Source organism: Alnus glutinosa, chromosome 9, assembly GCF_958979055.1.
Source record: "Alnus glutinosa chromosome 9, dhAlnGlut1.1, whole genome shotgun sequence".
In the NCBI taxonomy this organism is placed as follows: Eukaryota; Viridiplantae; Streptophyta; class Magnoliopsida; order Fagales; family Betulaceae; genus Alnus; species Alnus glutinosa.
Window position 1 is genome coordinate 1,527,734 of NC_084894.1, and position 13,058 is coordinate 1,540,791.

General features: G+C 33.5%; 1 pseudogene; it reads right to left on the reverse strand.

The window, feature by feature from the left end:
- Positions 1 to 376: 376 nt before the first annotated feature.
- Positions 377 to 9,272, reverse strand: LOC133878516 (receptor-like protein 2; annotated as a pseudogene).
- Between the last annotated feature and the right edge of the window lie 3,786 nt (positions 9,273 to 13,058).

Here is a 13,058-nt window from a genome sequence, read left to right on the forward strand (position 1 = left end):
TTTTAGGACAGTTTTTTGCTTTTTAAATAAAAAAAGAAAAAGCAAAAAAAAAGAGGAAATATTAATAAATAACTCAACACACAAAACTATTTTCTTCTTTATATCACATCATAACCAAAAAGCAAAAAACACTCTAATTTAGTTTTCAAGCCTTCCATACAATCGATCGGCCCATACAAGCAACTATTAGCACATTAAACCCATGTTTTACGTTGTCCAAGAATTGGAAATATGAAACTCTCCAATAATAGTTAAATATTAAAGGACCATAGACGAATAACATGAGAAACCAAATTGGTAATAGTCTTTAGAGTTCAGAGCCACAAATATGTAATTTTAAAGAAGATTTTACACTCAACCTTCTGTGCAATCCAGTCTAACACATTCCTAGTGTGACATAGAGCCTCTTTTTTACATTGTCCAGGAATTGAAAATATGCCACTCTCCAATTGTAGCTAAAAAATAAAGGACCCAAGATTCCCCAAAAGCCTGTAATGAAGCCAAAAACCACACTAACCGGAAACCATGGCATTCCAAGCCAATCTTCATCATCCTGAACGTCCTTGTCAACGTTGGTGCTAATTACAATATCGGTACACCCATTTGGAAGTGGTGGGCCACAAAATTCAGGATTGCCCTCATATGCAGAGGCATCAAAGCTTTGGAGTTGAGTGGCTAATGGTATTGGTCCATGCAGATTATTGTTTGCAACGCTAAACTGAGACAAGAAATGTAATATATTATTCCTTTTTGGTTGTGGCCTTTATATCACATTTACAGTATTTACTATGTTTATTATTTTTTCAATAAACATATACGGCATTATGGATATTTCCATTAATTTAGATTACCGTAAATATGGAATCGGTATTATGGTTATTTCTATTAATTTAGATTACCGTAAATATGGAATCGGTTAATTGATTTTAAAATCAATTAATGATATTGTTTCCTTGATGGAAGGAGACAAATAAGGTGTTTACCATTTTGAGGGTCCCTGACCTAGCCTATAAATAGAGTGCCTGTGTACACCATCAGTACAGCCATCAAGCAATAGGCATAGGTTAGAAGATCCCTCAAATAATCTTTCTTGTTCTTCAGATGGATCGTGGAGACGCTTGAGCAAACATGGCTAGAGGTAAGCCTGAATCCTGTTTATTCGTTTTCCGCTGCGCATGTTAGATTAAATAATATGTTGATTATTTCTAACATGTGGTATCAGAGCCAGCCTCTGTGCTATTTTGCTCAGCATATAATTTTACTATGCGTTATCAATATTGAATCAAGTATTTTTTATTGGTTATCAATATTGAATCAAGTATATTCTATTTGGTATTGTTCACTTCTGTTTGTCAATATTGTTTGAGCAATATTTCGTCTTTTGTGACATGATAGAAACGCATTAGCGATTATTTTGTGAATATTTGTTGTTCACGTACTGTTTGGGAAAACCCATAAATTTGATATAACTATTTTTTGTTTTATCACTATTCTGTGTATTGTGATATACTGCCTAATTTTGAGTTGTTGTAATCTTGATATGGGTATTTTCATAAAGGGGTGGCGGCTAGGGTTCCATTTTTTAGGGTTTTCAACCCATCTGGAACATTACGGGTCGGGTTGGTTGGTGACTGGGTAGGGTTTCGACCCATTAAAGTTTTTGGGTTTGATATATTTTCGGGTAGGGTTTTTTAAAACCCATGCAGTTTTGGGCCATTTAAGTGGGCTGACCTAGTTTGGGCCAGCACTATACATAGATTCAGAGGCCTGACCCGATTAAGTGGGTTGACCTAATTGCCAAATACAGTAGCCCATTTGGAGTCTTGTGACCCAAAAGCCCAACCCAATATAGTAGCCCAATACAGATACCCAACCCAAATTAAGTGGGTTAACCCAATTGGGTCAGCCCAATACAGCAACCCTTTTCAGGAACCCATCAAGTTCTTTTTAAAAGGGGAATTTAGGCCTTATGGTGTTTAGAACCTGGGTTCACCAGGTGTAAAGAGCCTTGGCCACTTACTAAACCATTAGGCCATGTGTTTTATTATGTCCTCATATTAAAGTTTTATTCCCTTTATTATTTACAGTATTGTGTATTAAAATTATTGTTTATTTAATACATGAATTGAGGGATATATATATTTTAAATTTATATTGTTTAAATATAAATTGTTTGATGCCTAGACCTAAGAATAATTAACAATACCATATATACTGGTGTGTTTACAGTAATATCTAAGAATGCAATGTCGGGAAAGTTCTGGCAAGGAAAGTCTTGGGATTTAAGTGTGTCCGGTGTGACCCCCCTCACTTTCCTGGGAGCTCATCTGCTTGCACCTTGGAAAATGCTGTTTACCCCATTTAAGTATTGGTTTGTTATATTCCTAAGGCCATTAAGGGGGCATCTATAAAGTTGTTAGATGTTAATGAAGTAGCAATTATCATGATAATTTTGGGAGAGCCACAGCATCCCAATTTTGAATGACAATTGCATCAAGATTACACACACGTAATTATCATAATAATTATGGGAGAGCCAAAGCATCCCATTTTTGTATGATAATTACATCAGGATCACACGCATGAACCTCATAAAGATTTATTAGATGTTCATGAATTACAGCGTGATTATTATGATTTTGGGAGAGCCAAAGCATCCTAATTTTGTAATAATTGCATAAGGATCGTACACATGAACTTCATATAGAAAAATTAACATCATATTGTAATTAACTCATAAATTTAATTACCTATCCCCAAAGGGAAGTTTTTATTTTTATGACTTAATTAGAATGAGATAATAAATTTAGTATTAAAAGTAAAATTTCTTTCGGTTGCCCAAAGGTACGAAGAATTTTATTTATTAATATTTAAATTTATTAGTCTTATCAATAAAGAGTAAATTTCATGCGTGATGCAACCTTTGCCCAAAGGTAGGTTGAAATTTACTATTTAAATTGGCATTGGCTAATTTAAAATAAAGTTACTTCATAGCATTAAAGTATTTATTTTAATTTTGGGTTATTGCAGCTATTCATGTTACTCTACCTTTTGGTGGTTTTATATTCCAATACATTATGATAATATTTTTCTGATTGGAAAAATGATTGATATGCTTTTTCATTTGGGGTGTTAAAAATTTTGGTACTCCGTGTGGACAAACCACCTACTCCCGCGGAATTAAGTACGCCACGTGAGATTATTAAGCATGAACGGTGGGAGTGATTTAATCACTTAAGTTAGATGTTCATGAAATCTCATGTCACTAAAGTCATCAGGGATTTATTCCTGAATGTTTTAGAGCCAAAGTTTTATAAAGGTTGTTTATGAACATTTAGTAAGTTCAAACAAAACTTGGCCAGCACCCCAATAGAAAAAGTTTTAAAGACAAACCTTTTACAGTTTCTGAAGTGTTTATAATCCCATTATGGGAATGAAGGATATTATAGATTAGCTTAAGTCCCTAAAGATTGAGATTTTTGAGTCATTGTTGGTCTATTTCAATTTTTTGAATTCTCTCTTCTAAGTGTAGAATTTTATCTTGTAACACACGTAAGGATAAATGGTTAGTAAATAAACTTCTAACCATGTGTGTTCAAGGATATGAGAGAATTTATAAAGTGTTCACATGATTATTCATGTCAAAGGAAGGACCAATAAATGCAATCATGTCCAACACTTAAAGCATGAGAATAAGGTGCCAATAAAGTATTATGGCAATCAAGATACATATTTCTCATGAAATAAGGAAAATTAAGGGCATATAAAGAAAGATTGCATGAAGTAAAAGAAATGACTTAAAATAAATCTCATATATCCAGTATGTCATGAATCTCTTATAGTGACTCATTCAAATATGTTGTGGATTGATTATGGTTTAACAATCCACATTGTCAACACAAATGCAGAGTCCTTTTTAAAATGGATAACACGTGTTTATAATTTGAGCTTGTTGGAATCTATAGGTTAATTTTAAAATTCAGTTATAATTTTGACCTCAAAAATGATTTATATTCCATAATCTTTTTGAAATCCATTTTCTAGTTTGGCTTATTAAAAAATTTCAATTTTATTTTAAACTTGAAATTTTTCTTATTTTTGGTGGAATATTGGTTGGGGTTTATTTAAAGTCTATTTAAAATTGACCTACGTCCCAATTTTTGAAACAAAATTATTTGTTTATTTCTGCATAGTGATGTTGACGTAAAGTAGAGTCTTTAAGAATTTAAAAATGCTCTTGTTATGGCTTTGGAGATTGAAATATATCTCCATACAGAAAATAAAAGTCGGTGATTTACTGACTTTGGTACTTGTGTGGATTGCATAAGGGAAAGCATACCAACAAGACCATTAGAGGTGCCAAAGAGAGCCTTTTAAAATTCTTGAGATCATGTACATTGAAATATGTTAACCTTTCCATACTCATTGCCTAAATGGTCAGAGATATTTTTATCTCTTTTAGTGATGACCATATAAAGTTTATGTATCTCTATCTTCTAAATATTAAAGCTGGGGTATTGAATGTTTTTAATACCTATAAGGAAGAAGATGAGAAACAATTTGAAGATCATAAGATCTAATATAGGCATAGAGTATTAAGGTAGGTACACACATAGGGAAATGATTAGTAATACTAATCTGCTATTACCCTTATAGAGTAAAGCTTTGAAGACCGTTGTGTATATTTTAAACAGTATTCCATCTAAGGTTGTCCATAAGACACCTTTTAAAGTATGAAAAAGATGGAAGCTTAGTTTAAATTATTTACACATATGGGGTTGCCTTGCTAAAGAGAGGATTTATAATCCTTGCCTTAGAAAATTAGATTCAAGGACAACCAGCGGATCTTTTATAAGCTATCTAGTAAACTTTAAAAGGTTTTAATGTTTTATTATCCTTCATATAATCCTAGGATTGTTGATTATAAAATTTCTAGAGGATGCAGAACCTAGTGGGAGTGCTCATTCACATAAATTGGAATTTGAGGAAGCACTAGAGTTGGCTAAATCTCCTCCTCATAGAGGATGATTGATTGTATTCATGGAAAATCAGATTGATTATCCTGAGCCACAATCAGTTCTGGAACAACCAACTCATACAGAACAGGTTCAAAAGTCTATTCTCCCATTGCAAAAATGCAGAGGAAGTAGAATTAAGAAAAATTCTATAGAATAAGGAGATCAACAATTCTTAGTGATCATGTTGTATATCTCCCAGAGTCTGATATTAACATTGGACATAAAGATGATCCAAATTTGTTTTCACATGCTATGAGTGGAGAAAACTCCACATTAAGATTCAGTGCCATGAAGTAAGAGATAAATCCATTGCTCAAAAGTCAAGCTAGACTCGTAGCCAATGTTTTTACTCATAAGGAAGGCATTGATTATCGTGAAACATTCTTTCCAGTGTCTAAGAATGGTTCATCAAGATAATCATAGCATTAGTAGCTCATTTTGATCCAGAGCTACATCAAATGGATGCGAAAACAACTTTTCTGAATGAGGATCTTAAAGACGAGATTTACATGAAACAATCAAAAGGTTTTATAAATAACAGTCAGAAAGCTTGCAAATTAAAGAATTCTATTTATGGGCTGTGATAGATCTCTCAATGGTAAAATACTTTTTACAAGGTTATTAGAAAACCTTGTTGATTAGTATATATACCTTAAGGTCAGTGGGAGTATAGTAATCTTTCTAGCCCTATATTTGCAAGTGGTGATTTAGGTTTGTTACATAAAGTTCACAAAACTTTGAAATGAAGGATTTGGGTGAAACCTCTTATGTCTTTTGACATAGAAATTCACAGAGACATAAAGAATATTAACATTGTCTCGAAAGCCCTACATTGAAAAAGTTTTGGGAAAATTTAGAATGAAGGATTATGTACCTTCAGTAGCAATTAAGAGGGACTAATTAAATACAGATTAATGTCCCAAAAGGTATTGGAATAAGGGCAGATGAAAAGTTTTAAGCGTCTGCATTATACATAACCATATGACTGACAATAAGTATATTGAGTCAATAAAGTGCTGCAAATAAAGCCTTGCGGTATATGCAAGGAACCAAGAAGAACAACTTAACCTAAGGATACACTTTCCATTTGAAGGTGGTTAGTTGTTTAGATTTGAGTTTGCTGATTGTGTAGATAGTAGAAAGTCTACTCTAAGGTATATATCTTTTTATTGAAGGATAGATCCTAGAGATGCAGTTTGCAGACTATAGTTGCTACGTCTACCAAGAAAGCTAAAAGTCTAGCGTGCTATGAATTTGGTACACAGGCATGATGATTGAGACATTTGTTGAAAGTCTCAATCTTGTCGATTTTTACAGTTAGACCATAAAGATACTCTGCGGTAATTCTACTATAATCTTCTTTTATAAGAATAAAGAGTAGAAGCAGAAGTAAATCGACATCAAGTATCTCAGTACGAGATATAACATTAAGAGACATAAAGGGTCTATTGAGCATATAAGTGCTGAATTAATGATTGCGGATCCCATGACTTAAAGTTTACCGGTAAAGAAAGAATAAGGTCATGCGGAATATATGAGACTCATTAATTCATTTTCGCTTGGTTTGTCTCTTTTTGGTCTATAGACATAAAGTTATTGTAATAAAGATTTTTTGTGCACATTTGTTATTTTATCCATGAGGATAAATAAAGTTGGACCCGAATGACTTATAGGAAGTTCATTCATAAAGCTTGATTATCCATAAGGTACTCATGTAAGGAGTGTTTTACATCGTGATACATGGAAGGGACGACCTAATTTTATAATGGTTTTACCGCCATGATTCGTGTGAAACATTTCTTAACTGAGTTGGAGGATTCCATAAAAGATTGGCCAAAACTAAAGAACCTAATACCATATGGTCATGTGTTATAAAGTCCAAGTGGGAGAATGTAATATATTATTCCTTTTTGGTTGTGGCCTTTATATCACATTTACAGTATTTACTATGTTTATTATTTTTTCAATAAACATATACGGCATTATGGATATTTCCATTAATTTAGATTACCGTAAATATGGAATCGGTATTATGGTTATTTCTATTAATTTAGATTACCGTAAATATGGAATCGGTTAATTGATTTTAAAATCAATTAATGATATTGTTTCCTTGATGGAAGGAGACAAATAAGGTGTTTACCATTTTGAGGGTCCCTGACCTAGCCTATAAATAGAGTGCCTGTGTACACCATCAGTACAGCCATCAAGCAATAGGCATAGGTTAGAAGATCCCTCAAATAATCTTTCTTGTTCTTCAGATGGATCGTGGAGACGCTTGAGCAAACATGGCTAGAGGTAAGCCTGAATCCTGTTTATTCGTTTTCCGCTGCGCATGTTAGATTAAATAATATGTTGATTATTTCTAACAATGCAAACTACCTAATGATGCTGATATTTCGCCCGACAACTGATTTGTAGAGAGGTTCAGTATTTCTAGGTTTGTGAGCTCAGATATTTGGTTTGGAATGTTGCCTGAGAAGTTGTTATTACTAACACCCAGCATACGAAGTTGCTTCAAACGACCAATCTCAACAGGGATATTGCCACTAAGATTATTGTATGAAATGTATATTTTTGGTTGAAGGTTTGAGAGAGAATTGTACTGGAGAAGGGCATCATTTTTAACGAGAAAAATTGGTAAGTACAAATAAATGTCGTCTCTTAGAGCCTTTGGTGATATTAGGGCTGGAAATGAACAAAGTTCATTTGGGAATTCACCTGAAATGAGGTTATTAGATAAATCTAAACGGAAAAGTCTCGAAAGAGTTGACAACCAACTAGGAATTGAACCTGTTATACAATTGAAACTTAGATCTAGGGTTTCTAGGTTCCTAAGCTTAGATAACCATATAGGCAATTGACCAGTTAGTTGGGAATAAGCAAGATTTAAAGCTCGAAGATTTTTGAATCCATGAAAACCAACTTCATAGTCATCACCTGGCATGGCCTCATGCAAAAAGTTTCCTTCCAAGAAGAGTATGTTGAGATTCTTGCAATGCAATAGAATGTTGATTGCCCCGTTGATATTGGTTAGCTTATTGTGACCAAGGGAAAGGAAAGATAAGAATTTCAATTGCAGCATTGCGGGTAAGATATGTCCCTCTAGTTGGTTTCGAGAAAGTCGAATTGCCCTTAGGGACTTACATGAGTAAATGCTTATTGGCAAGCTGCCAGTAAAGTTATTTCTCCCCATGTCAAGTATAGAAAGTTGACGAAGGCCGGAGAAATTAAAGGCGGAGATATTTCCTTCAAAGAAATTGAACCATAGATTCAATTCTATGAGATTTGTGCAATTCATCAAAGAAGGAGGCAAAGAACCTGTTAAGGAGTTCATATGAAGGAGTAGATGCTTTAATTTAGAGAGCTTTCCGATATTCATAGGGAGTTTGCCGCTCAATTTGTTGCCATATAACTCAAGGTTGGTGAGTTTAGTAAGGTTCACGATGTCATTGCTAATGGATCCTGAAAGATTATTGAAAGGCAAAGAGATTTCTTCCAATCCTATTGCACTGTATATATCATGAGAGAGCAGTCCAGAGATAGAGTTAAAACCTGCTCGAAAGACCTTTAGCCTAGAACATCTTCCAAGTCCGTTAGGAATTTGTCCACTATAATGATTATGAGAGAAATCGAGGAGCCTGACAAAAGGAGAATCTATGCAAATAGAGGAAGGAATATAGCCCGTGAAACTATTGTTGCTAACATTGAGCTTGATCAAGTTCCCTGCTCGTTGGAGGAATGAAGATCGGATCATCCCATTGAATTGATGGCTAGACATGTCAAGTATTTGAATGGAGGCAGGCAGACCATTAGATGAAAATAGTAATGATATATCACCGGCTAGATAATTGTAGCTCAAATCAAGGATTTCGAGTTGATTCAAGGATGAAAAGAATCTAGTAGGGAGAGCTCCTGAAAGGGAATTGTGGGAGAGATTGAGGCGAGTGAGCTGTGTGAGGTTTCCAAGCAAGGGGGATATACTCCCTTTGAGGTGTCTAGAGGGTAACCAAATACGGGTGACCTTACCGTTATGATCACAAGAAAGACCTTCCCAATAGCAACAATCAACAAAGACCAATTTAATGGAGGAGAAGATGTATTGAAGGTTAAGGACAAGAGAGAGACTTGGTCTATTTGGTCGCATGCATGATTTGCAGTGAAAAGGCCTAAGAGAAAGAAGGTGAAGAGGAGATGATGAGCCATCAAATCTTTCATGGTTCCTGTTTGATAACTCATACCAGAAGGAGAATAGAAGAAGAAAGAGAAATGGAGTACAGTTTATTTATTCTTGGGAAACTTTTCTAATTGCATGAAAACTTGGGGGATAAGAGTGTTTTCAGTAATTAAATTTAATTACTGAAACTTTTATTTGACTAAGGCTCTTGCATAAAGCCATCAAAGGTACCTTTATTCGAATAGCATCATGCCAGCAGTTCAACACGGAAATTACGAAGTGGAAAGAAGCAACCTCCGTTATTGGACCCTCTGCCTCCGCTATCAATTCGCGACGATAAAATGGAATTTAATGTGGCCGGCTTCTTTTTCAATTATATTGACTAACAAGCATGCATTGAAAAGCATCTAAATTAAAGGACTTACTTGTGTCATCCACATGATATTTTTCAAAGGATGTTTCATTGTTGTTCCCAAGTTGCTACGCTATAAGAACAAGCCATTAATGTTGACTACAAATTTTGTCCGTCTAGCCAATAATGATATTTTTTTACTGACGTCGATCTCTATCTCTCTCTGGCGCGTCAATTTCTCTCTAGGAAACAATGAAAAAAGTGTTTGCTCCATTCATCTTCTTCCTCTCGCACTAAACTGGTAGTAATGGACTGACAGTACGTGTGGAGGATAGAAGAAAATACAAGTTCATACTATCATACAAAAACAATACAAGCAGACTTTAAAATTACCCAGCTCACCGGCCTTTTTGATCCGGCCTGAACAAGGTACCAAATTTAATGCCTATAGAGACAATGGCAAACTCAGAATGATTAAAACCATTCTATCAACCCAGAAGAAAAAAGAAGTTCTATCTCAGATCTTTTACCCCTGAAAAACCTAGAAACAGAATTGCCTGTCAACAAAATATGCCTTGGCTTAATTATGTCCACTCCAAAAATCGTGTTGCTGCATGTCTAGCTTATACAGTAACCTCACGTTATTGCTTTAGCCTCAAATTCTAAGAAGACCTCTCAAAATAAATTATATCCTTAATCCTAATAAGATTACCAATTCGAAATGATAATAATGAGGTAATAATCCTACACTCATATATGCAGCTTCTTCCTTATTATCCTCATGTTTCTGGTTTCTCAAAGCCCTTCTCCTCAAGCTAGGGTGCAGTCACACAGCTGACTCTGATACTAGCTATTTAATTTGTTACGAGTGTATATATATATATATATATGAAAAAGTACATATATAACGAAATTATTTGGGGTAAACTTGCTGACTATAATTTTTAAGCATACTTGGTTGATCTCAATTGAGTCAATAAATAGATTTCCATGGTGGAAAGAATGCGATAACCCAAGTTTGAAAAAAATAAAAAATAAAATCCACTTTATAAATTCAATGGGCCCTTTAAATATATCCACTTTCTAAAATTGATATAAAAAAAAAAAAAAAATAGAAATCAGGCAATGACTCGTGCTTTTTGTCATTTTTAACTTTTAATCTCAGCTTTTAATTTGATAAATTTAAGAATAGAGTTTAGTTCTATTATGAATTCGAGATCTTTGTTAGTATTTTCATCAATTTTTAACATAAATAACTATGACAAGATAATTTTGTCCCCAAATAAAAACAAATTAAAATGAATAATAATAATAACAAAAAAAAAAAAAAAAAAACCTCAAGAAAAAGTAGTTGGAGGATTAGGATCCCTTACAATTTTTAAGAAATTGTAGATTGTTAAATTACAGAATTTAGGTTGTTTCTTTGCATAGAAACGCTTTAAAAATGCTACCTATTAAAATTGTGACATGTTATCAAAGCAATCAAAAATAATTTTCCTCCGAAAATGCTTATTTTTTTACTTTTGCAAAGACGCTTATTATTTAGAAAACCAAAAGATAATTTTTTGCTCAAAACCTTTTTACAAACATAGAGATTAGCAAGAACATGATAAAAATATATTCAATTATTAACTATAACATGCCACAATTTTAATATGTGTCATTTTTCAAACGTTTTGATATAAAAAACGGTCTAAATACCGTAATTTAAGAATGTACTAATTTTTTAAAATTTGTAAGGAATCCTAATCCGTAGTTTGACTGGCTCATCCCGCCCAACCACGAAGACATATGGCCATGGCTGGAAGCTATGCCAGACATGGAGATCGATCTTGAGACATTGTCACAATTACAAAACGACCAAATAATTAATAGGGATAGTTGCACCACTGATCCCTAGAGTTGACCTAAATTACGAATTATTCTTTGTGATACAAAAAGTTCATGGAAGGTCATTGTGGTAAACTATAATTAAGAATCACTCTCTGAACTTGTTTTCCGTCCATTAAGTTAATAGAATCCATTAGCATCGACACGTGCCTAATTGGCAACCACCCCTTCACTATTTTCTAATTTTTTTTTTTAAAAAATAATTTTTAAGTTTTATTTATTTATGTTTTTTTATTATAATGAACACATGTCGCTTTCCTATTGGGTATGACGTGGCAAACTAACAGACTCTATTAACTTGGTGGACATAAAACAGATTCAGGAAGTGATTTGTAATTATAGTTTACCACAAGGACCTTCCATAAATTTTTTATACAACAGAGAGTGATTCGTAATATAGGCCAACCTTAAGGACCAGTGGTGCAATTATCCCAAATTAATAAGTTGCATGTGGTTTTCCACCATCGACAAATGGTACGATCAATGGCATAACTATCAAACTAACCAAGATTAGTCATTTGTTCTTATCGATGATTATTAAGGCCTTTTTAATGTTCTCTTAAACTTAAAAAAATTGTAATGTATGTGTCTGATTTATCAGCATTTTTCAACTATGCCCCTCCTCTAATGAAAGATATAAAAATGATCAAAATACTATGTTTTTAAAATAAAAAAAAGTTAAAAAAAAAAAAAAACTACAGCCACCCACACTTAGAATGTGGGTCGTCCATTTTTTTTTTTTTTCATTTTTTAATTTAAGATTTTTATTTTTATAAATTTTATAGCAGTATAGTGGACATTTTACATGTTAATCGTTTGAGTTAACGAAAAATCCTAATGGTAGGGGGCACTGAAAGGAGCTGATAAATTAGAACTCTACATTGCAAATTTTAAAGTTTAGGGGGATATTGAAAAACGCTTGTTTGTTCAAGAGTAAGTGAAGTTTTCCTTTTATTTATGTTGGTTGTTATATATATATATATATTTTAGTGTACGATCCCATTTTGGAGGAAATAGTCACTTGAAATGGAGAGAAGCCATTTTATGGTTAGAATTTTATTTTGTTGCATTCATTTAATGGTGTACATGATGCCACATGGTAAACACTATAAAAAAAAAGGTTTTTGGTGTCATTTTTATTAATGTTGTTTAAAATACAAGCGACATGAATTTATGTCGAGTAACGACGTCGTTTCTTTAAGAAACGACGCTAATCTTCATTTTTTTGCGTCGGTTTTTTTTTAAATGACGGGAACAATGAAAATAATTTTCATGACCCCCCGCACCCGAGAAACCTAACCTTTTTCCCACCATAATTTTCTTTTCCTCCTACCTTTCCCTTTTCCCTCTTTCGCCTCTAATATCTCTCACAAATTACAGCTTCTCTAATCTCTCTCTACCTCCTCCAACAAACGACGCTTCTCTCCATTTCTCTCAGGTAATTAACCTTCCCTTGTAACTCTTCTAGAGACTTTGGCTACAACCTACAAATTTTGGAGAAGCGGATTTTTGCTCTGAATTACATGCATTTTTTTTTTTTTATTATTATTATTTTGATGATCAAATCTTTGTATTGTTATTATTGGAAGTATGTTTCTTGCTGCATGTTGGATGCTTTGAT